The following is a 24,994-nucleotide window of genomic DNA, read 5'->3' as shown; positions in this document are numbered from 1 at the left end:
AACTCCTGACCTTATTACAGATGTGGTTAAAATTTTGTCTGAAGAGTTGAATTCCAGCTGTTAGATGAGAGTGAAAGCCCTTGACATCAAGGCCATACTCGAACAAATATGGCACCAAGGTCCCCTAGCAAAATTGATGTCAATGGAAATCAGGAGGCAAACTCTCCACTGGTGGATTCATATCTGGCACATAAGGAAATGGTAGGAAAACATTTGTGGTTGTTGTAGGTCAGTCATCTCAACTCCAGGACATCTCTGCAGGAGCTCCTCAGGGTAGGGTCCCAGGCCCAGCCATCTTTAGCTGCTTCATCAATGACCTTTCTTCCATCATAAGGTCAGACGTGGGGATGTTCGCTGATAATTACATGATGTTCAGCACCATTTGCAACCCCTCAGATACTGAAGCAGTCCATTCAAAGACAAAAAGACCAGGCTTCGGCTGACAAGTGGCAAGTAACATTTATGCCACACAGATGACCATCTCAAATAAAAGACAATTTTGCTACTGACCCTTGACATTCAATGACATTGCCATCACTGAATCTGCAACTATCAATATCCTGTGAGTTATGGTTTCGAGGAGAAACTCAACTGGATTTACGACATAAACACAGTTGCTGAAGGGCTTTTGCCTGAAACATCGAGCTTCCTGCTACTCGGGTGTTGCCCGACCTGCTGTGCTTTTCCAGCAACACTCTAATCTTGAGTCTGATCTGCAGCATCTGCAGTCCTCACTTTCGCCACAGGTGTGACAAAGGGAGGCCAAAGGCTAAGAATACTGTAGCGAATAACTCACCTCCTGACTGGCCAAAGCCTGTCAACCATTTACAAGGTGCAAGTCAGGAATATGATGGAATGCTTCCCACTTCCTGGATAGGTGCCAGCAACAGCCAAGAAGCTTGACACCATTCAGCATAAAGTAGCCTCTTAATTGGCACCATTTCCACAAAAATATACTTCGTCTAACACCAATGCTCAGTAGCAGCTGTATGTACTGCAAAATATGCTGCAGAAATTCAGCAAGGCTCCTAAGAGAGCACCTTCTAATCCAACAACCACTTCCATCTAGAAGCACAAGGGCAGTAGATTCAAGGGAACACTACTACCACCTGTATGTTCCTCTCCAAACCACTCACCATCTTGACTTGGAAATACAATGCCGTTCCTTCACTGATTTTGGGTCCAAAACCCTGGAATTTTCTACTTAGTGACATTGTGGGTAACCTATATCACATGGAATGCAGCAGATCAAGAAGATCACCATCTTCTCATGGGCAACTTGGATTGGGCAATAAATGCTGGCCAGCCAGCAATGCCCTTGCTTTCCTATGTTTTGGGTCCTGACTGATCTTGTTTAAACAAAGCAAATGCTGAGGAGACACCTTAGAGAAGATTATGATCTTTGTCAGTTATCCCAGTGTGCATCTGGAATAGCAAGTAATGAAACAAAATTGAAATGGAAACTTTACCTTTACGTTTAACTTTAGTCTGGATCTGGAACTATGCAGCATAAGGCTCCCACTGGAAGCGATTCATTACAATACTATTGCAATAAATACTAGTTTGTAATGCAGAGTGATACCAACAGTGTGGGTTAAATTTGTGCAAAGTCTGAGGTTACCATGAAGGATTCTTCTTCTCAACCTTTCTTTTCACTTGAGGCATGGTGAGGCATGGTACAGTTGTCTCTCTCCAATGAGAGATCAGCCCCATAGTCTGGTCGGACTATGGTGATTTTACCATATTTTTATTACAATTTATTAAATAGAGTTCTATGCCATTGTCTATCTGGCTCTCTCCATCTCTCTCTTTCTCTGTCTCTCTTTCTCTCACTCACTCAAATACACTCTCTCTTTCTCTCATTAAAAATTAAATCTAATCACACTTACAAATATTCAACATACAGTAGGAGAATAAAATTCTCTTGATGCTGGAAATCTGGAATATAAACAGAAAATGCTGCTAATTCTCAACAATCCAGACGGCATACCAAGGCATCCTCCCAGACCAGTGATAGTGGCTCATATATCAATGTCACTCCACAAATTGGATACTATTCCACTGAATGTAGCAACCTTTATGAAGCTACTCAGCAATCTACATACTCACAAAGATACTGGTTACTTAGAAGTCCTGCAAGTGAGGGTCTGTCTCAGGTGGGCAATCAGTCAAAAGATCTTCAACTTTGGAACAGTTGAGCAAACCATTCCAGTGTTTGTGGCAACAAACTGTTTCTGAGGGCTTCTTTACACTTATTTCTTGCTTTGGCTGTGTGCCATATTAAGTAATATATGTCTTTGGCCCCATTTTAATTGGTTATTAATGTCATTATTGCAAGGAGTATGCTAGGTCAGGAGGTTACAGACTATGATGGAATATAATTCTGCAACTGCACATGACCCACAGTACCTCATAAATGCCCAGTATTGATCTGTTTGAACTGTTCTGAATCTATCCCATTTAATAATAGTCATGCACAAGCAGTAAGGCATGCTCAGTGTGAAGATTGATTTTGAATACATAAGTACTGTAGGCTGGTTACTCTTTTCTGTACTACCGTGGAAAAATGTATCCTTGTCAGGTAAGTTAGTGAAAATTATGTCATGCGGTTTATCATTTATATTGATTCCTCACCCTCCTGAAGGATCATTCTTGTAGTTACTTTCTTCTGGACTTAACCAATACAGTCAATAGTGGTGCTACTGGGCCATAATTGGTAGTCTATTTGAATTTGAAATTTAGCACCCAGAGTATGTTCCACATCCTTGTTACCCTCAGTATTTCTTCCAAGAGTTGCATAACACATAAGTATTGATTCATCAACTGAGAGAGGGTGATAGTTAGTAAGCAGCAGGAAGCTTCCTTGGCACTTATTGACCTGATTCTTTGACATTTTCCCAGTACTTGAGTGAAAATTGATGAATCTCAGACACATTCTTCCAATTGTATACCACTGTGCTGAACTTGACTCCTAACAGTACTGTGGTATGTAACTACATGGACTGCAATTGTTCAAAAAGGCTGTGAAAAAGAATCTGCAGTTAGAATCCCACTCTCGGAATGGATGGCTGCAGAAGTTGCATTCACAATGTAGCCAAAGAGTTTGATTATTAACCTGAAAATCCTTCCAGTAAGCCCAGGGCAGGTGGTAAGACCAGTAAGGTTTCCTGGTCAGTCAGAATGCTGCAGAGAAACAGCACTCCACATTTAAAAAAGACCTTGCACAGGTTATTACCAGAGGATGTATTTTATAACAAACATTCTTCTTGTTAGAGAAACTGCCAATCATCTCATCCTCCCCAAAATTCTGCTAGCCCTCCAACTTTCTGCAAACAGTTGTATATTGTTAATATGTTTTGCAATTCCTAAATATATTAACAATGTTTTCTACTGTAGAAATCATCATAATCAATAAATCTATTCCCTTACAGAAACCCTTCAATTGTGCCGTGAAGAACTGGTCTAGACATCTGCTGCACTTAATACAAACAGATGTAGGTTTTTCTGAGGTCAGCTGTGTGTTAAATCTTCACAACAGGAATATTGGCTCTGAAATTCCAATCAGGGTCAGGTTGGGTGTTGGGATTGGGATTATTGGTTCTGGGAGTTGTTGGGTATTGGGGGAAAGGGTGTAGCTGGGGGTGTTAGGGACCATAGTGATAAATTGAGGGGTCAGTTTGATAATTACCCAGGAATTGGAATAGGTTTTTAACCAGGTAAAAACAAGGACTGCAGATGCTGGAAACCAGAGTCTAGATTAGAGTGGCGCTGGAAAAGCACAGCAGATAGGGCAGCATCCAAGGAGCAGGAAAATCGACGTTTCGGGCAAAAGACCTTCATCAAGAATGAGGCGTTGGGAGCCGGGGAAACAGAAATCTTGGAGGAGGTGGAGGGCATGGGTGGTGTCTCGAACGTATGTGGGGACTTCCTGGACTAGGGGGGATAAGACAGTGTTGAGGTAGGTAGAGATGAGTTCAGTGGGGCAGGAGCATGCAGAGACAATGGGTCGGCCAGGGTGGTCAGGCTTGTGGATCTTGGAAAGGAGGTAGAATCGGGAGGTGCGGGGTTCCCGGACTATGAGGTAGGAAGCTGTGGGTGGGAGATCTCCTGAGGTGAAGAGGTTCTTTATGGTCTGGGAGATGATGGTTTGGTGATGGGAGGTGGGGTCATGGTCTGGCTTCAGCAGTGTAGAGGTCAGTGCGCCAAACTACCACTGCACCCCCTTTATCTGCTGGTTTGATGGTGAGGCTGGGATTGGAGCACAGGGAGTGGAGGGCTGCACATTGCGAGAGTGAGAGGTTGGAATGGGGAGGGAGATAGACAGGTTGAGGTGGTTAATGTCTTGGTGGCAGTTGGAAATGAAGAGATCGAGGGTGGGTAATAGGCCAGCACGGGGTGTCCAGATGGATGGAGTGTATTGGAGGCTGGCAAAGGAGTCCTCGGAAGGTGGGCGGGAGTCCTGATTGTAAAAGTAAGCTCGGAGGCAGCGGAAGAAGTGTTCGATGTCACAACGTATATTAAATTCATTGAGGTGTGGGCGGAGGGGGATAAAGGTGAGGCCTTTGCTGAGGACTCAGTAAGAGGGAGGTCGGGGGAATGGTGAAAACTCGGCAGGGCTGGGAGCTAGGAGGTGGGACCTGGTGTAGGTGTGGAGCTAGGAGTGGGGGCGGAGCCTGTACTTGGAGTGGGAGTGGTGGTAGGGAGAATGGAGGTGGAGTCATGAGCAAGGGTGGTGTTCCTCTCACGGTTCTGGGGCTGGGAATGGTGACAGTGGGATCTGTGGGGGGCGTATCAGCAGAATGCAGGTGAGTGGTGTTGGTCGGGGCGGAAGTGGTGGCGAACATGGCAGTAGGGTGGGCGGAAGTCACTGAGCGTGTGACATCAGCGATGATGTGATGGGCGGAAGTGATGTCACGTGTGGTGCATGAGGAATTGTGAGGGGTGGAAGTCAGTTCTGAACTTTGCTGGTTTAAAGGTAGTCAGGAGTCTGTGTGGGATGAGTTGGTTATGGAGGCAGGCACTGAGGAAGCAAATGTGGTTGTGGTAGCGAGTCTGTTTCAGGACATGGTTGAAGAGCTTCAGGGCAGAGGAGATGACCTAGGGTTGCAGTGAGAGAGAGACTCACTGAGATTCTTGTAGAGAGAGGAGGAAAACTTCTTCAAGGCAAGCATCCTTGTAAGGGGATTCACAGTAGGGTTAAAATCAACTAGGTAAAAACAAGGGCTGCAGATGCTGGAAACCAGAGTCTAGACTAGAGTGGTGCTGAAAAGCACAGCAGTTCAGGCTTCATCAGGCTTTTGCATGAAACGTCGATTTTTCTGCTCCTCAGATGTTGCCTGACCTGCTGTGCTTTTCCAGCACCACTCTAATCTAGACGTAGGTTTTTAACTGTCCAGCTTTTCCTGGCTATCTGGGGTAGCTTAAGTAAGTTGGAGCCATCCAAAATCTTAATTCCAAGGGCTTTATCAGAGTGTTCCAGGGTAATTGTCATAAGGAAATTAAAATTTTTCAACAATCTCATGGAGTCAGCTGCATCAGCTTTACTGAATGGTCAACTCCAGTCATTGCTGCAGAAATAGCTTTCTGATCATAAGCATTTCAGGGCCATTGACATCTAAATGAAGCCAGTAGCACTTGACAGATATGCTGTGGAAATTTTCTGGAAGCATGAAATAATTTGGTAGAGTAAGACATTTACTTCAAAGTGTATAGTGCACTTAAGTTTTCTCACTAAAATAATTTCCTACACCATTCCAGAACTGCTAATGCATCAACATTGGCCAAAATTAATATTCATCAATACAAAGATTGTGTGTGTCTTGATAAATTGTGTTTATGTTCTTTTGGTGCTGGAGGAGGAGCTCCAATAAATAGAAGCTTTCTAAATTGAAACAAAACAATTTCAGGAGTGCTACAAAAGAATGCTATTTCAAATCCAGTCATTTATAACATCATAATTAGAATATCAAATGATGAAATTTCAGACAGTTTTCCAATTAAGTCAAAAATGTCAAAGAAATATGCATTTCACCATGAGTTTTATTGAAAATTTAGAAGGTTAGAGTACTGTAGATCAGACACAATAGCATTTGCAAGTATAATAGACTAACATTATGAACCCCTGAGGCAAGATTTAAAATTCATGTAGAACTACCTGGAAATGGTGAGCAATTATTTATTTTAAAAATAGTTTGATCTCAATATACCAAGTAAATTGATACTGGATATATATATATATATATATATATATATATAAAATATATATATTATTTTGGTTACAAAATATGTATTTTGCTGTAAATGTTCATTCAAAACATCCCAACATTTTGTTTTGTTAAGATTGCTAAAAGAGAGGAAAAGATTTGAATATACATTCATAAATATAGGCCACCTGGTCTGAGAGGTAAGCAGCCCCGTACTGCTATGTGAGAACAACAGCTTTAGTTTTGGCCTCAGGTAAAAATTAAACTTGTAATCGTTATCTGGTTTAATTCTGCCTGATTCTGAGGCCAACAGTTTCAACAACATGTGCAATTCTGTCGACTGCAAACACATGTTTGATGTTATATGTGTTTTTATCATTCTCTTATGGGATAAGTCATTCCCAACTACGCCAGTATTTGTTATCCAACCCTAATTTCCCGAGAGTAGGTGGTTGTTAGCAGCCTTCTTGAACCATTGCAATCCCTATGGTTGCATCTCACAATGCTAGGAGAAAGTGAAGACTGCAGATACTGGAGATCAGAATCTAGAGTGTGGTGCTGGAAAAGCACAGCAGGTCAGAGCATCCGAGGAGCAGGAGATTTGAGGTTTCAGGCATTAGTCCTTCACCTCACAATGCTGCTCAGAATCAAGTTCCAGAAATTTTACCCACTGACAGTGAAGAAACAGTGACACGTTTCTAAGGTAAGATGGTTTGTGGCTTGTAAGGGAAGTGGCAGGCAATAATGCTGTCATGCATTTACTGCTTTATCCTTCTAATGCTTTGAAAGAGGTTTGGCAAACTGCAGTGTTGTATCTTGTGTTTGGTACGCGTTGCTGCCACTGTGCATCAGTGGTAGAGTAAATGAATGTATAAGGTGGTGAATAGGATGCTGATCAAGTGGATTATTTGTCCTGAATAGTGTTGAGCCTCCTGATTGGTGTCATGAATCAATTATATATCTGTAAAACCTACTGGAAGTTGGATATGTCCTCTTAGAAAAATATACATATAGAATATGGACACAGTATCTTAACAATATGGAGTTCAGAGGGGTCAGGTGATTTATTTTGTGGTTTTGTGTAAGCAGGGTGAAAGTTCTTGTCTGTATATGTTCCTGAAAAGTCTTTAGTTTGTAAATAGACTTCCCAGGTATTGATGACTGATCTTTACATTTCAGTTAGAGTCTTAGTAATATTAGACATGCTGGCCCCATGAAGATAGGAATTCTGATTAAGGCTTTGAAGAGGATAAAAATTGCAAAATTGCTGATGGGATATCAAACATTCCTCAATCATATGCCAATTACACCTGCCTTCAACCACTTATGTGAACAATGGGTGCAGCTATACCATTTGTATGTGACTGAAATTGGCTGCAAACAGCCAATATCTCATTAAGCCACAAAGACAACCACTAGATAGGTCTGGAATAGAAAGATTAGAAGGGAACAATATCTTGTCCAACACATGAGGAAATCAGTCTCAAAAAGCCACCTTATACAGAGAAGAAGAGTTTATTAATTTTGCCTGCAAATATATTTCCTCGCTTCAGAAGCTCAACCAGAACTTCAATGAAAATAACAGAAGCCTGCTATTCTTTGCAGCATTATTATGAGTTTATGATTAGAAATCTCTGACCTTCACTCTTCCTCCTTCAGTGAGTTAGAAGAGAATTTTCAGGTCTGCAACACCTTTTCATAACTTTCTTGGAGAAACAAGTAATTTTTTTTTGAACTTTTGAATTGTAGTGCATGATCTTTTCATGCATCTGTTAGTGTGTTTATCTGTGCGAATGAGGGGAGGGTATTTTTTTGTGTACATTTCAGGTGATAAACATTTATTTGGGAATTTGTAAGACCCAAAGTGATGTGGGTTTTGGTGAGAAATTTAGGAAAGTCATGTGAAAAGTCGAGTGAAACTTTCTTGATGGCAACAGCAACACTTCACATTTTCCACACATTCCCAGTCAGCAATGAAAGGCCTATTCATAGTCTGAGCCCTAACCTTAATCATAATCCTAATTTATGACAAACCTAATTACTACCAAATCTTATTAATATGCAGGTTGCTGTTCCACTATCCGCTGAATAGAAATTATACCCCAGAGAATTCCTGACATGGAAGTCAGAGGGGATACCTGGCAACTCCAACTTGCTGCTCCTCTGTGTAGCATCAATTCCAGACCCTTGATTGACCACTGCTCGATATCGATGTCTCAGAGAAAGACTGACAGACAATGGCTACCTGCACTCGACATCACAGTTGCTGGCATTTGACACTAACCAGCCTCTCCACGCCCTCATGCACATCTCTGATCCACTTACATAACATTTCAACACTGCCATGTTGTATTTCACTGTGCACTGTTAGTGCACTATCAGTGGAATACTGTTGCAAGGACATTGCATGCTTGGACAGGGACCCACCTCTCAGAACGGATAGTCAGGGCTGCTCACTTGTCCTCTTAGCACTCACTCATTTTCTGCCCATCTCAATGTTCTCAGCATCCACATTTTGCCTTGCTTTCTCTTTTTGTGTTTTCCAGAGCTACCAGACTCACAGTATTTCTGTCTTGTCTTGGCTTTTAGTCCAGACACAAAACCAAGCAATTTATTATGGTTGTCAGCGGTGACAGGGGTTGACATGATGTTGTACTGTACCATACTATGACAATCTCACACCTGCACCATGTTTACACAGCAAACATGCAGCATGTGCTTCAACCAAATTGCCATGTTCTCAGTCAGACCAACGAAGACATTCTTCAGTCAGGTGGTCCTGGTACAGTACACAAAGACACCCTCCCACATTAGTCCAGGAGCTTGTTCATGGTCAATTAGCTGCTCAGGGTGGTTAGAGTCAGGTTCCTCTCCTTATGAAGGCTGAGGAGTTGAATGTTGGACACCTTACTGTATATCATGGCTCTTTCTGCTCTATTATGGGTCATTTTCTATTGGAATGAGACAGATAGAAGGATTGAATTTGATGAAAGTAACCAGCACAGCTATTAATGTTGATGCAGACTGGATGTAAATTGGCAGGGTATCTCAAGTGAGTGGATAGGCAACATTCAGGCCATGCAGGTTTACTGATGTGGGAGACTTAGCTTGGTGAGTAAAAGTGAATATGAAAAGTAAGGAAATATGTTGCATATAATAGTGAGAAGGATGGAGCATGAACCTTGATGGAAGAATGGTGCAGTAGCAGAGTTGGACTGAGTGTGAAGTATTGGAAAGAAGACGGTGACATTTACCCTGGTAAGCTGAGAAAGTCATTGACCTTCTTTCTATACTGCTGGGCATTTCTTCAGGCAACTGAAACTGCACTGACCTGGGTGGCAATCTTTGATCAAGGTGGCATGGTCCAGTGTCACGACATCCTTGCTCAGTTTAATGGGTGGATGACTTCCTTCTTCTGTGCCAACCCACCCACCATGACCTCCACATCTCCATTGGTGGAGATTAGCACCAGTTCTGCCTCGTCTGCCATGTACAAGGCAAATCTCTTAAACTGGCAGTTCCAGATCGAGAGTGCTTGACAAAGTGGAGCATGGCCCTTTAAAGATGCACCAGGTGTCAGGTATCCTGGGATATGCAGGCATGACAAATACTTTCAGCTCAGCGAGTGGGAGAATTGGGCTAGCATTGAATGAGATAGGTGGTTAATGAGGCTTGCTTGGGACAACCATGTTTAGAAAGCTCATTTGGCCTCAGAGGAGAAAAGAGCTGAAAATGTGTTGCTGGAAAAGCGCAGCAGGTCAGGCAGCATCCAAGGAGCAGGAGAATCGACGTTTCGGGCATGAGCCACTCCTGAAGAAGGGCTCATGCCCGAAACGTCAATTCTCCTGCTCCTTGGATGCTGCCTGACCTGCTGTGCTTTTCCAGCAACACATTTTCAGCTCTGATCTCCAGCATTTGCAGTCCTCATTTTCTCTTCAGAGGAGAATAGACAAGAAAGACTTAGCAAAAATGACACAACCAAAATATCATTCAATGTCAACCCTCAATTTATAAGATAGCCCATTACCATTTCTGTTCTTTAAACTCTCAACACACAAGGGGTTAAAACATTCCTTCTCAAAAATACATCTCCTTGGGGTCAATTGAGAGATGAAAAAAGGAGAAATTATCCCATATCTCCATGTTCGTAACAATGTTGTTGGTGCAGCTCTCATCTAGATAAGTGGGGATTAATCTATCATACTCTCGACTTCTATTTTGTTATTAGTGATAAGTATGAAGAAAGAATCAAAATAGAAAGTAAACTGGGTGGCATAATTTAGGAAGCATATAAATTTCTCATTGCAATAATTAAAAATATTAGGCAATACCAAAATTCAACAATCCTTTCTATGTACACAATATAAAACCACAGGAAAAGGCGAATGGTTTCCTGCCAGTACTCAGCTAATTATCTGTGGTAAAACTGATGACATCCTCAATGCAGTTCATTGATTGATTGCATTTCATACAACATAACACTCTTTGATATTAAAATTGAAGTAACAGCCAGTAAAATTTGTTGTCATTACTCCTAATTACAATCTCCAAAGCAAAACCATTAGATGAATGGGATAGAATCCCGATTTGCAGAAATTGGAAAAGAATAGATCCACCTAAAATATAATGCTTTAAGTAAGCCATAATATATCAAATGAATTAAATTATCTATATTAAAGTTATGCTGTTACTTTTTTGCTCCTATATTTTCAAATATACCACCTCTACCACTTCTACCACCTTGAAGGACATGGACAGCAGATACATAAGAACATCAACACCTGCAAGTTTCTAGCCAAACCAAGCATGATTGTAATTTGGAACTATATCACCATTCCTTCATTGTCTCTGGAGCAAAATTCTGGGACACTCTCCTTAATAGCACTGTGAGTGTACTCAAACCTTGAGGACTGAGGCAATTCAAGGAGACAGCTCATTACCAGATTTTCAAGTGCAATCAAGAATGGGCAATAAATACTGTTCTGTTCAGGGACTCCAGCATACCTTCCACAAATTTTAAAAAATACAGAAGTACATGTATTTATCCACTGAGGTATAGATGTGTCTGATGTATTGTACTTCAATATTAGACCTGAGATTACTGAAATCTGTACCTCCAAATGTTCAAACCAAAGAAGATCTATGATATTATAATCATCTCAGGCTATTTGAAAAGAAATATTTGATTTGGTACTAATTCAGGAAATTCAGCATCAGGTATTTGTTTATTCTAGCAATGTGACAAAGAAGTGTCATTCTTGTAACAATTGCTTCAACTCTGACATCAGACAGAAAATAGATTGTCTTTGTTCAAGTCCATTAATATAGCCCAGCAGGATCTCTAGTTCAGCTACATTTGGATGACAGATACAGCTCCAGTAGGAAGAGCCTGAATTGTACATTGACTCACATGGACAGGAATTTCTGGTTTCTTATGAGCATCAGAAATAAAAAGATTGTGGTTTGCTCTAAATAGCATAATGAAATTAGATTAGATTCTCTACAGTGTAGAAACAGGCCCTTCAGCCCAACCAATCCACATTGACTTTTCGAAGAGTAACCTACCCAGACCCATTTCCCTCTATTGGCAATTTACCATGGCCAATTCACCTGTTTGTTAAGATATTCCATCAAAGATTATAGCAGAAAGTAAAATACAGCATAGAGGGATTTGGAAGTTCGAGTTTACGATGCACCAAAAGCTTGCTTAGATGTTCAGAAGGTAATGGGAAAAGCATGTGGAATGTTGGTCATTATTTATAAGGGAATGAAGTATAAAATTAGGGAGACCTTGATCAAACCATAGAAGGCACTTTTTGGAACACCGCTGGAATGTTTTGAACAGTTCTGGTTCTTTTATCGAAGGAAAGATATACTGCTATTGGAAACTTTTCGGAGGTTTGCTAGATTGACCCTGGATATGGAGGGATTTTCTTATGAGGAGAGTTTGAATAGGTTGGGTTTGTACTCATTGGAGTTTAGCAGAATGAGAGGGGCTTGATCGGGTAGATGCAGAGAGGTTGGTCCCCCTTGTGGGAGAATCTGTGATTGGAGGGCACATTTCAGAATAAAAGCTACCAATTTAAAACAGAAATGAGGAGGAAATTTTTTCTCAAGAGGAGGGTGAACGTGTGGAATTTTTCAAGGCAGAGGGCTTTTGAGGATGGGTCATTTAAATATGTTCAAAAGATGAGAGACAGATTTTTAATCAACAAACCTATGGAGAATTATGAGAGAGAAATAGGAGAATAGGATTGAGGATTATCAGACCAGCCATGGTTTAATTTAATGCAAAGCAGACTCACTTTCTTTCTGAATTTCCTTCTACTCTTACTTTTTATAGTAATATGATCTGAAAGCTTTTGGTGTAGCTAGTAATATAATGGTATGGATAGAAGATTGGTTGGCAGATAGAGCCATCTATGCAAAATAATTCTATGTCTGGTTGATAGGGCGATGAGCAGTATCCCATGGGCTCTGCGCTGGGGCCTCAACCTTTCAATATGTGTCAATGACACAGAAGAAAGAAGCAAATGCATGGCAATTAAAGTTTTGAAGAAGACATTAGGAAGTTGTAGATGTTTATTGATGGGCTGAATCAGTGGGACAAAATCTGGCAGATTGAGTATAATGTGGGAAAATGAAATTGTTCTCTTTAGCAGGAAGAATGGAAAAGCAGTGTATTAGTTAAACAGGGAATGATCACAATATTCTGAGGTGAAAGAATGAAATGTTCAAGTGCATGAGTCTCACAAGGATCCTACACAGTTACAGCACATAATAAAGAAAGCTAATGAAATTATATCCTTTATTATGAGAAAAAATGAACATAAAAGTAAGGATGTTATCCTTCATTTATACAGAGCACATATTGAATGCTATGTAAGTCATTAGAGGCAATTTCAGGATGTTTATGGGATTGATACCTGGGATTAATGGCTTATTTTGTAAGGATAAATTTGGACAGGCTGGACTTATTTTCACTGGACTTTAGAAGCAAGAGGGATAACCTAATTAAATTATGTAAGATTCAGAATGCCTTTGTCAAGTTGGACATGGAAAGGATGTTTTTCTTATGGGTCAACTCAGAACTAGGGGACACTGTATTAATTTATTTTTCTCTCTGAGGGTTATTCAGCTTTGGAACTCACTGCATCAGAAGGTGACAGTGATGGGGAAAAGAAGAGGTATTTTTAAGGATGTGAAAGATAGCCTTTTCTTAAGCTGGAGAATACAGGATTAGTGGAGTTCAGAAAACAAATAGATCGACAATGATCTTATGAAAGTCGGAGCAGGCTGGACAGGACTAAATAGTCTACGGTAGCTGCTTTTTTATTTGTTCATACATTTGATGCCCTCTGAATGACACCCTTGCCACCCTCCCACTACAATTTCGATTGCATCGAATCCATAAAAATGCTCTTCTGCAAATCATTTACTACCTCACATTCAAATTTCCAATGATCTATCTTTTGGCCTTCTATACATAATTTCTTCAGCTACTGTTCACTTAAATCACATACTCTTTCCACCTCGGATGCCTTTGTTCTAAATAATTAAAATTATAATTCTCGCTCATCCTATTTGTTGTCCTTTGTAATACCCCAAATCACTGGTCTGTTAAATCTGAGATTTGAATATCCATGGTTTAACTATACATTATTAGATCATGTAATGCACTATGAAGTTCCACTCTCCTTTCTGAAAGAGCATTCTACTCAAAGGTTGAGCTACAATGCAAAGATAATCCTTTTTTCCCCACCCTAAACCAACTTATTAAATAACCTAACGAGGCCACTTCCAACCTTATCTCCATAATTGCAAGGAGCTCACAGATTTATTTTGCAAAAACATTGAATATTCAGTTTTCTCTATCATTTGATTCTCCTCTCCTAGCCCATCGGATCAAACTTACCAGTACGTTGTCCAACACTGACTATGCTGCTTTTGAAAATCTATGATGTGACTAGTTTATCTTTCTTTCCCCTGGGTAAAAACAAAAGGTGAAATAATTCTTTCATCATCATACTTCCTCTGGCTGTTTCAAGCTACCCCTTGTCAGTTTTAGACTTCCATCTTCTAATTAACACACACTTATTGGAAAACTGTTTGTTGTTTACTTAATGAAAGATTACTGAAATTATTTAGTTTATATTTTAATAGCTTTTATTTTTAACACATTTTTATTTATCTTTTTAAGTTATGCAGTTCCATTGCCTGTTGGATTCTTTATCGATGCTGCAGGTTTGAATAGCAAACTTCTCTCCATGGCAGCAAGCTTGTTTCTAAGTTAGACAATTGTTGATTTATGCCCTACTTCAGGACTCGAGCATGTTCTCTCAGCTGACCCTATAGTGCAGTAAAGAATAGTTAATGTTGCAAAAAATGTCACGTCATTTATTCATTGCTATTTTTGGAACATTATGCATGAATTGACTCATGTTTTTCAGTGTAGCAATACGTGCATTAGAAGACTATTTTATTCACTGTTAAGTACTTTGGGATATTCTAAAGCCGTGTGTAGGTGCTAAATAAATCATAATTATTTGTCTTTCAGCTAAATCCTGATGCTCTTCCATTCCAACTAAACTATATTGGCCTTACTTGTCCTTTGATCTAAAGTGATTTGACTTGAATCAATTTAAATTGTAGCCCCTCTGAAACATTTTAAACTACAGTTTTCTCAAACATTACTGTATTCCAATTAATGTTTTGTTTTATTTCATGTTCTGCAAAGTTTGCTGTTGCAAAATCAAATAATTTAACAATACTGTTTTTAAATATGGGCATGAATAGATGCCATATGATTCCCTACTTACAACTATGCACTCTACCTGGTTTGATTTGATTTTGATTTTATTGTCATGTGTGTTCAAGTAGAAAAGTACATGAGGGCAGAGAGAAGTGGGGTGGCACAGTGGCTCAGTGGTTAGTACTGCTGCCTCACAGCACTAAGGTCCCAGGTTCGATTCCAGCCTTGGGTGACTGTCTGTGTGGAATTTGCACATTCTCCCTGTATCTGTGTGGGTTTCCTCCCACAGTCCACAGATGTGCAGGTCAGGTGAATTGGCCACACTAAATTGCCCATAGTGTTAGATGCAATAGTCAGAGGGAAATGGGTTACTCTTCAGAGGGTCGGGTTGGGCTGAAGGCCCTGTTTCCACGCTGGAGGGAATCTAATCTATACTGTTGCCACACAAGGCACTATCTTAGTTACAAGTCCCCAGGTATAGAATCTCAAGTGAAAAGTTAAGCATTGCAGTAATTATAGTATAGTAAGGTTAAAAGTTACACATTGCAGACCTTCTAAATTTTAAGCAGGAAATAAAGCTGAACGTTCGCGCATGTGCATTCTTTCTTAAGTGCTTAGCCACAGTGGGGCCACACTTTGAGTAATCACCTCGAGATTGGAGGACCATATATGCCACTGAGAGATCGCTGTTCCAGGCCAAAAGGCTGCCTCAGTAGCCAGGAAGTCACTTCACCAGATCTGAGCTTAATCCGAGGTTGGGAGAAGAAAGCAAAGAGAATGAGAAAAAGAGAGAAAAAAACATTCGGAGTGTCTGAGTGTCTTACTCTGCTACCATCTTGAAGGAGAGATTGTTAATACTATCTGGATTGTTATTAGATTGTTTTCATATATTCATTTTAAGATTTCAGGAAATATCAAAAAAAGCAATTTGCCAGTTATATTTTTAGAAGTAAGATGATAGAGAAGAAGTTATAATATTTTTTGTATTAATGGGAGATAAATGATATTGCAAACATATATAAATGTACAAATTAGGAGCTGAAGTAGACCATTCAGCCCCTTAAACCTGGATAACTATGCAATAAGATCATGTTGTTCTGTTTATGTTTTGAATTCAACATTTCCATAAACTCCTGAGTATCTTTGATTCGCTTGCAAAACAAAAATTCTTTTTCCTCCACTTGAATGTTTAATAATTTCACCTCCAACACCTTCTGAGGCAAAGAATTCCAAAGTCACACAACCCTCTGAGAGGAACAAAAAGGTCCTCCTCATCTTTGTCCTAAAATGTGACCACTGAATTTTAAAACTGTGCACTTTAGTCTGGATTCAATCACAAGTGGAAATATCATTTTGACATTGAGGTTGTCAAAAGCACTCAGGACCTTATCTACTTTAATCAAGTCACCCCTCACTTGTCTAAACTTCTGTGGAAATAAGCCCTGTCTGTTCAACCTTCTCTTTATAACAAAACATGCTCATTCCAAGAATCAATTGAATAAGCCTTCTCTGATGTACCTCCAATACAGTTACAACTTTCCTTAAATAGGAAGATGTAGTATTCCTGCTGTGGTCTTCCCAATGCCCTATTTAACTGAAAGATAACATCCTACCTCTCAGAATTAAAGGATATTATTGCATTAGTGTTCTTAATTATGTACTTTACCTACATAATACATCAACTTATTGTAAACAGAGTACCTAGATCATCTGCACCTCAGAATTCAATCATTCTGTATTTAAATAATACTATTTTTTGTGCCAAAGTGCATTGCTTCAAGTTTTCTTACATTATACTCAATCCATCAGATTTTTTGCTCACTCAACTTCTTTATATTCATTTGTATTCTTATGTTTTTATTTCACAATATACTTTCTGACCTATCTTGGTGTCACCTGCAAAATTAACTTCTATGTTCTCACTCCTCTTATCTAAATTATTGATGCAATTTCTAAAAGGTTAAGGCCCCAGCAGAGACCTTTGTGGTACGTATCCGACCAATCCAAAAAATAATCATTTATGCATATTTTCTGTTTTCTGTCAGGCAGCCAATCTTCTATTTGAGCCAATATGTTAATCCCTACACCACAAGCTCCCACTTTACTCAGTAACCTTGGCACCTTGTCAAATGCTGTCTGGAAATCAGTACAAGTTCACCCTTATCCTCAGGACAGGTCAGTCCTTCAATGAACTCTAATAAGTTAGTTAAACATAGAACCATAGAAACTAGGTGAGTTGGCCATTCAGCCCATTGAGCCTGATCCACTCTTTAGTATGATCATGGCTGATCCTCAAACTCAATAGCTCATTCTCGCTTTACCTTTATACACCTGATGCCTTGAAAATCTAAAAATGTGCCTATTTCTTCCTTGAATATATTCAGTGATTTGACTTTTAATCATTCTCTGCATTGTGTCCAAACAACTGAACTGCTCCTCCTCATTGTGCAATTATGTATTTTTTCCTTAAGTTTAATGTTGTCCTTAGCTGTTTCAGATCAATACAGATGGTGGCTCCTCCCGAGAATTTTTTTTTTGTGGTGGGAATATACATATTCTGAGTATTCTGAACAATTCCCTTAAATGTCTGTTCTTACTATTCTATGTCTCAGTCTGTTTGTCTCATATCTTAGTTCTCCAAAGCAAATTCACTTTTCATGTCCAGGTGTTGCCTATATTTAACTTTGAAATTTTAACATTAGAACTGCATCCCTCCTTTCAAACTAAATGTAAAATTCAATCATATTGTGATCACCAATACTTAGAGGTGTCATTACCACCTCTCATTTATTTAACTCCAGTGAGAATATGCCCACTTTACACTGCCTGTCATTATAGGATAACCTTTGTAGCCCAGTTACCAATCTTGTGAAGCTTTGTTATATTACCTCCAAAGTAAGTATAACCTTTAGACATGGATACTGTGCTCTGAGAGAGTGGATGTACATGGTAATAATCACTAGGATCTATGCTGTTACAGGGGTATGGGGAAAGGCACTGTCTCTGAGCTCATTGGCAGGGGCAAAGAGAAATCATGCATCCTGAAGCCTGTTTCTGGTTCCCTTATTTCAGCGCCACCTCCTCTCTTTCTTATAACCCTTTCCTTCACATCCTTCAGAATTGAGAACAGAATGGACACTTCTCTCAAAATTTTCTTGAGGGCTACGTTTTTGTTTTTGGAGGCTACATTTTCGTTCTCATTATCTCATTTATTAACTGAGGCAATCAAATAGTGACAACACCTTCTGAGTTTGTGTTGAATTAAGGAGTATTTGGACTCTCCAGAAGTAGAAACAGGAGACTGTAAATATCTTCAATAATTACCAACCCTCTTTTAAATTTAAGGCCACAACATACATTGAAGGCATTACTTTTTTAAGATCCTACAGTTTTCAAATTGGCACAACACAGGCATAAGTTAGCAACACATAATGTTACCAAAATAACTGGCACACTTCTACATACAAAACACCCATCACCTGAAACACACTTTGTACTGACTGATGAAGTCACAGCCAGCGCTTTTACACTTGCATTTACAAATCTAGTAAAAAAAATAACCAGGCAACTTCTACTCTTTTTATTGCATCTCAGATCTCAATCTCTGATTTAAATTTAAGAATTGACACAGTGTCATGACAATAGCGTTCAAAATATTTCTCTGGTCCTATGCCTGCTTATAATAGCTCCTAAATTACGTAGCCCTAAACAAGAAATTCATGACTCATATGGTTCCCAGTTTTCCTGGCTCTTAGTTGGCTATTATATGTTAGGTTTGAAAGTGTTCCCTCTTCCTTTTGCAATTTTCCTCTCCTTGGCACATCCACCTTCAGTGTCTCTGTGTCCTCATATTCTCCCTGTGCCCCTCCCCTTGCTCCACCCAACCTCCTCCAGTCTCCCTCCCACTCCAACATCTTTCCCTCACCTTGTCCTCTCCCTTTCTCTTATCCCTTGCAAAGTCCCTTTTGCTTTCTGCCACTGAGCAATAAGTAGCATAATATCTACCCAACTCAGTACATTCTTAATAAAAAATTCGAATAAAATTTAGCAAACACAAATCTCTATTTGTAAAACTATATTGATTTTGTCTGGTCACACTGCTTTGTAAGTGGGCAGCAGTGGTTCAAGAAAGCAGCTCATTGCCACCTTCTCAAGGCAACTCCAGACATGCAATGAATACTGGCCAGTCAATAATGCCTACAACCATGAATGAATTAAAAAAAAACATTATTAAGACTTCTTAATAATAGTTTCTAGCATTTTTTCTGACAGTGTCATGTTACATTAACTGGTTTATAATTTCTGAATTCTTTTGACTTTGGCTGAAGATGTGTACTAAATTTCTTGAAAGTTTTGTTTGGGCTTTCAATTTCTTCCTCAATTATTTACCAGCTATTGAAAAAAACTCAACATTTTGTGCTTCAAGTGATCTAGGGTAAGATGGAGAATGAGATTTTTGATCCTCGGGTCACATTCCACGATGTAGTGATGTTATGACATGTCTCCTGAAGGTATACTGATACGTTGATCATATAATGTAACACACTATCTGCCATTTTCAAAAATAAAAAAAAATCCAAAACAGAAGTACATCACTGCATGTATGCACATGTTGTCAATTTGATAGCCATACAAACAAGTAAAATTAATATCTATACAAACAAATAAAACTAACATCTCAAACTTTGTCTAAAACTTTGGAGGTCTGACAACTCCTGCAGTTCTCTGTTATATTTGTTTGACAGCGTGGTTATCTTACGAGTAGTTGTTGTCACTCAGCATCACTGTGCAATCATTATAATTGGAATGTTCTTCATGCTTGTCATTTTGATTGGTGTGGCGTATGTTGGTCTGATTTTACTTCTGTTCCTTTACAATGTAGCACCATGATCAATCATACTTTTGTATGATTTGGACTGAATGCATAATTTAGAAACCTTTACAGGAATCCAAGTATTTGGATTTGGTTCTCTGACTCACACACTGTCTGCGCTATGCACAGTCTTGGTATTATAGTTCCCTACCTGCTGGCTCATCTTCTCTGCCTTTGAGAAAGAAAGTCCTTTGTTGTGAATCGGAAACTCAGTGATTTCTGGGCAAGATTGCTTGCACCTTCTTTGGAACATAGGTTGTGCTCCAAATGGTAATCCCTTCTCTATTGGTGCTGTGCAAAATGCAATGTTGGCAATCTTGCTTTGTTGTCTAACACTTAGTCATAGAGATATACAGCATGGAAACAGACTCTTCGGTCCAGCTTATTCATGCCGTCCAGATATCCCAACCCAATCTAGTCCCACCTGTCAGCACCCCGCCCATATCCTTCCAAACCCTTCCTATTCATATACCCATCCAAATGCCTTTTAAATGTTGCAATTGTACCAGCCTCCACCACTTCTTCTGCAGCTCAGTCAGTCCATACATGTACCACCTTCTGTTTGAAAATGTTGCCCCTTAGGTCTTTTTTATATCTTTCCCCTCTCACCCTAGTTCTGGACTCCACAACCCTAGGGAAAAGACATTGTCTATTTATCCTATCTGTGCCCCTCATGATATCATAAACCTCTATAAGGTCACTCCTCAGCCTCTTTGCTTCAGAGAAAACAGCCCTAACCTATTCAACCTCTCCGATAGCTCTAATCCTCCAACCCTGGCAACATCCTTGTAAATCGTTTCTGAAGGCTTTCAAGTTTTACAACTTCTTTCCGATAGGAAGGAGACCAGAATTGCACACAATATTCCAACAGTAGCCTAACCAATGCCTTGTATAGCTGCAACATGACCTCCCATCCCCTGTACTCAATAATCTGACCAATAAAGGAAAGCACACCAAATGCTGCCTTCACTATTCTATCTATTTCCGACTCCACTTTAAAGGAGCTATGAACCTGCACTCCAAGGTCTCTTTGTTCAGCTTCACTCCCGAGGACCTTACCATTAAGTGTGTATGTCCTGATTATATTTGCTTTCCCAAAATGCAGCACCTCACATTTATCTAGATTAAACTCCATCTGCCACTTCTCAGCCCATTCGCCCATCTGGTCAAGATTCTGTTGTAATCTGAGGTAACCTTCTTCGCTGTCTACTACACCTCCAATTGTGGTGTCATCTGCCAACTTCCTAACTATACCTCTTATGATCACATCCAAACTATTTATATCAAGGACACTGCACCAATCCTTGTGGCACTCCACTGGTCACAGGCCTCCAGTCTTAAAAACAATCCTCCACCACCACACTCTGTCTTCTGCCTTTGAGCTCGTTCTGTATCCAAATGGCTAGTTCTCCCTGTATTCCATGAGATCTAACCTTGCTAACCAATCTCCCCAAGGAACCCTGATTTGATAGTAATTGCTTGAACATTTGAATGTGGATAGTGGTGTAATTTAGCCATTTGCGTCATGAACATGCCTATAAAAAAGGTTTGCCATTGTACTGTGGTCCCTTGCCAAATGCTATCTATTTTGGCAAACTGAATTAACTGAAAATAACATTAATGTGTTACTAAGTGAACAAACAATGGGGAATTTTGTAAAAGTGATCCCTCATGAGAATTTACTCTTCCCTGTGCTCCATGAATAGCTGTGTTGCTCCTGTTGAAGTGGAAGAAACATCATGTAAATGTGAATGCTCTTCACCCACTGCTGGGTTGATACATTTATTATTTATCGCATGCATCCATGAGACTTACAGTATGTTGATTCTTTCCTGGCCAGTGCACAAATTCACTTGCTAGTTGTATTGTGAGTTCAGTATGATATGCTCTTGGTGTAATGTTGACATGATATCTTTATGTAATGTTTTGTTATTAGGACTTGTTTACCATGAAAATGTCTTGTCATGATATATTAACTTAATTTCTCTGTGGCCAAAAAAAACAAATCTTCTTAGGCACATATTTATTATAATGCAGCCTTCCCCGGATAATGACAACACTCATTGTTTAGATTAGATTAGATTACTTACAGTGTGGAAACAGGCCCTTCGGCCCAACAAGTCCACACCGCCCCGCTGAAGCGCGACCCACCCATACCCTTACATTTACCCCTTACCTAACACTACGGGCAATTTAGCATGGCCAATTCACCTAACCTGCACATCTTTTGGACTGTCGGAGGAAACCGGAGCACCCGGAGGAAACCCACGCAGACACGGGGAGAACGTGCAAACTCCACACAGTCAGTCGCCTGAGGCGGGAATTGAACCCGGGTCTCTGACGCTGTGAGGCAGCAGTGCTAACCACTGTGCCACCCATGAGCGCCCATGAGCGGCACGGTGGCACAGTGGTTAGCACTGCTGCCTCACAGCGCTAGAGACCTGGGTTCAATTCCCGCCTCAGGCGACTGACTGTGTGGAGTTTGCACGTTCTCCCCGTGTCTGCGTGGGTTTCCCCCGGGTGCTCCGGTTTCCTCCCACAGTCCAAAGATGTGCAGGTCAGGTGAATTGGCCATGCTAAATTGCCCGTAGTGTTAGGTAAGGGGTAAATGTAGGGGTATGGGTGGGTTGCGCTTCGGCGGGGCAGTGTGGACTTGTTGGGCCGAAGGGCCTGTTTCCACACTGTAAGTAATCTAATGTAATCTAATCCAATCTAATCTAATCTAATCTAATCTAATGTAATCTATGTCTCACTTTGAAGTCATATCCTTGGATTATGGCATTTGTGTATTGGCACTGCAGTATGATTCTTCTCATTCAAAAATTTATTGATTCAGTAAATGCTGTAGGATGGCCCCTTAAGGGTCAGTCATCAAATGCTACTTGCTGAGATCCATGTCTTTTAGGATGCATAGTGACAATAGGTTGGCACTAGGTGTTTTGTCACTTTTAACTTTTACTGTATGTCTTTCTACCTTTACAAGACACCTGATATTAGTGATAGTAAAGGCTTTCAATCAACTTATAGTGTTGACATGCTGTGCACAGTTAATAATATAAAATTTTGATCATTTTCTGAAACTTGCTTTTCATTTAGTTGATTCTGAACATCATTAATGTATTTGCATTTGTGTAGCTTCTTAACACTTTTCCTGCTGCCAGTGTTGTGGTGTTACACCAACATGTTCATCAGCTCTGCTTTGTTCTGGCGTCTGGCTTTGTCTCTGGATCTAGACTTATGCATGTCTGCCTAATGTCCTCCCAACATGCTTTGTAAATTAAAAACAAATCTGGACAGTCTCTAAGTATGTGCTTCATAGACTATACCAATGGTGAGGCTGCACCTAAAGTATGTAATTATTGCTTTATACTTGTGTTCATTTTCAACCAATGATACAATAATACGACCATTCACCTTGCCCAGAAAATCCTTCCACAAGGTTTTAATTGAAGAGGTAATGACTCTCACAATGAGCCTCTCTGACAGCTCCTGTTCAGAAAAGTCATGCTCATGCCCTTTGCTGGGGTACCTTCTGACAAACTAGTCAATAGACATTTGTGATTCTTGTAGGTTTGACTCAAATTGTTGATTTTTACCATGCGATGGTCTTTGAGATCATGCATGGAAAGATTAAATGTGCAGTTTCTGTGAAGGTCTCCTTACTAATGACAGAGCTCTTCTTTTGGAATCATCTATTGATTGATTTGTAAAATAAAGCTGCATATATTATTGTGCACTTTAGTTAGGGTGTCACTGGATGCTATGATGTAGTAAGGTTTCTGCTATCTCTTAACACTTTTTTTGACGGTGCCACTTTCAAATTGTGTGTCTCCGACTTGGCATTCATGCAAATTTAAATGTTCCATTTCTTAACCTATTTTGTAATCAACCTGTTCAGAGATGTTATTATACACTCTTGGAGCATGTGGGACTAGAACCTAGAACTCCTGGTTCAAGGGTATGGATACTACTTTTGTACCACAAAGAGCACAGACTCTGCACTGTGAGAACCTGTTACTTAAGTATCAAGTTCGAGGAACAGAATATTCTTCCAGCTTCTGTGTTTGGACTGCACTGGTGTTTAATTCTAACTTAGTGCATTGTGGCTTTTTAAATTCTTTTAATTAAGACAATCTTAGAAATGTATTTTGTCTTGAAAGAACGGGGGGGAAAAAGTGTGGACTGCAGATGATGCAGATCAGAGTTGAGAGTGTGATGCCGGAAAAGCATCCGAGGAACAGGAGAGTTGATGTTTCGGGCATAAGCCATTCATTCCTGATGAAGGGTTTATGTCCGAAATGTTGATTTTCCTGCTTCTCGGGGGTTGCCTGTCCAGCTGTGCTTTTCCAGCACCACACTCACAACATTGAACAGTACAACCCAAGAACAGGCTGTTTGGCCCACCATATCTGCACCGACCATGATATCATTCTAAATTAATCCCATCTATCTGTACATGGTGCTATATTCTCATCAAATATAATTTATTACTGTTTTCCTACTGGTTAATGTTCTATTTACAAATCTGTACAACTGTTTGTACTTATAGACACTGATACTGTAGAAGGGTGAGAAATTCTCCCTTTGACCAAGTTAATTTGTGCAAAGCTGTTGTCTGGTGGCCTTCAATTATTTTTCCAAATGTCGACCACCAAGTTACTAGCGTCTTTTCTGGACAGCCAACAGGGCTAACGTGGGATGAGGTTATCTCCAACAGAGTATTTGTACATGATGCTGCAAAGTTTATGTTACCTCCTGTAATATGAAAAAGATGAGGTACATATCACAGTGTGGAAGAATCCAATTTATTAGCTAACTATCATATTCAATTATATTCTTCATACAGAGACGTTGCTGAGCTAATATTAACCAATTAGTTAAAACATAGGAGCATGCTTCTAATACAGTATCATGCTTCAAGTGATCCAAGGTAAGTTGGAGTATGAGATTTTTATACCTTTGGTCAAATGCTGTGATGCAGTGATGATTTCACGAGCATGTATCTTCAAGATATATTGACGGATGGAGTGTAGAGAAAGCACAACAATCTGGAGGAATGCCTTCTCAGTGTAAAAGACTGCAATTATTTGATACTTCAACATAGAAACATCTCTTAGAGATTTGATGTGAAGTTGCTGACCTCAAACTTTCATGGCATTTAGATAA

This window comes from Chiloscyllium plagiosum, unplaced genomic scaffold (assembly GCF_037043375.1).
Source record: "Chiloscyllium plagiosum isolate Xiang-an unplaced genomic scaffold, Cpla_swu_hap1 HiC_scaffold_13, whole genome shotgun sequence".
In the NCBI taxonomy this organism is placed as follows: Eukaryota; Metazoa; Chordata; class Chondrichthyes; order Orectolobiformes; family Hemiscylliidae; genus Chiloscyllium; species Chiloscyllium plagiosum.
Note: the sequence above shows the minus strand (reverse complement) of the source record.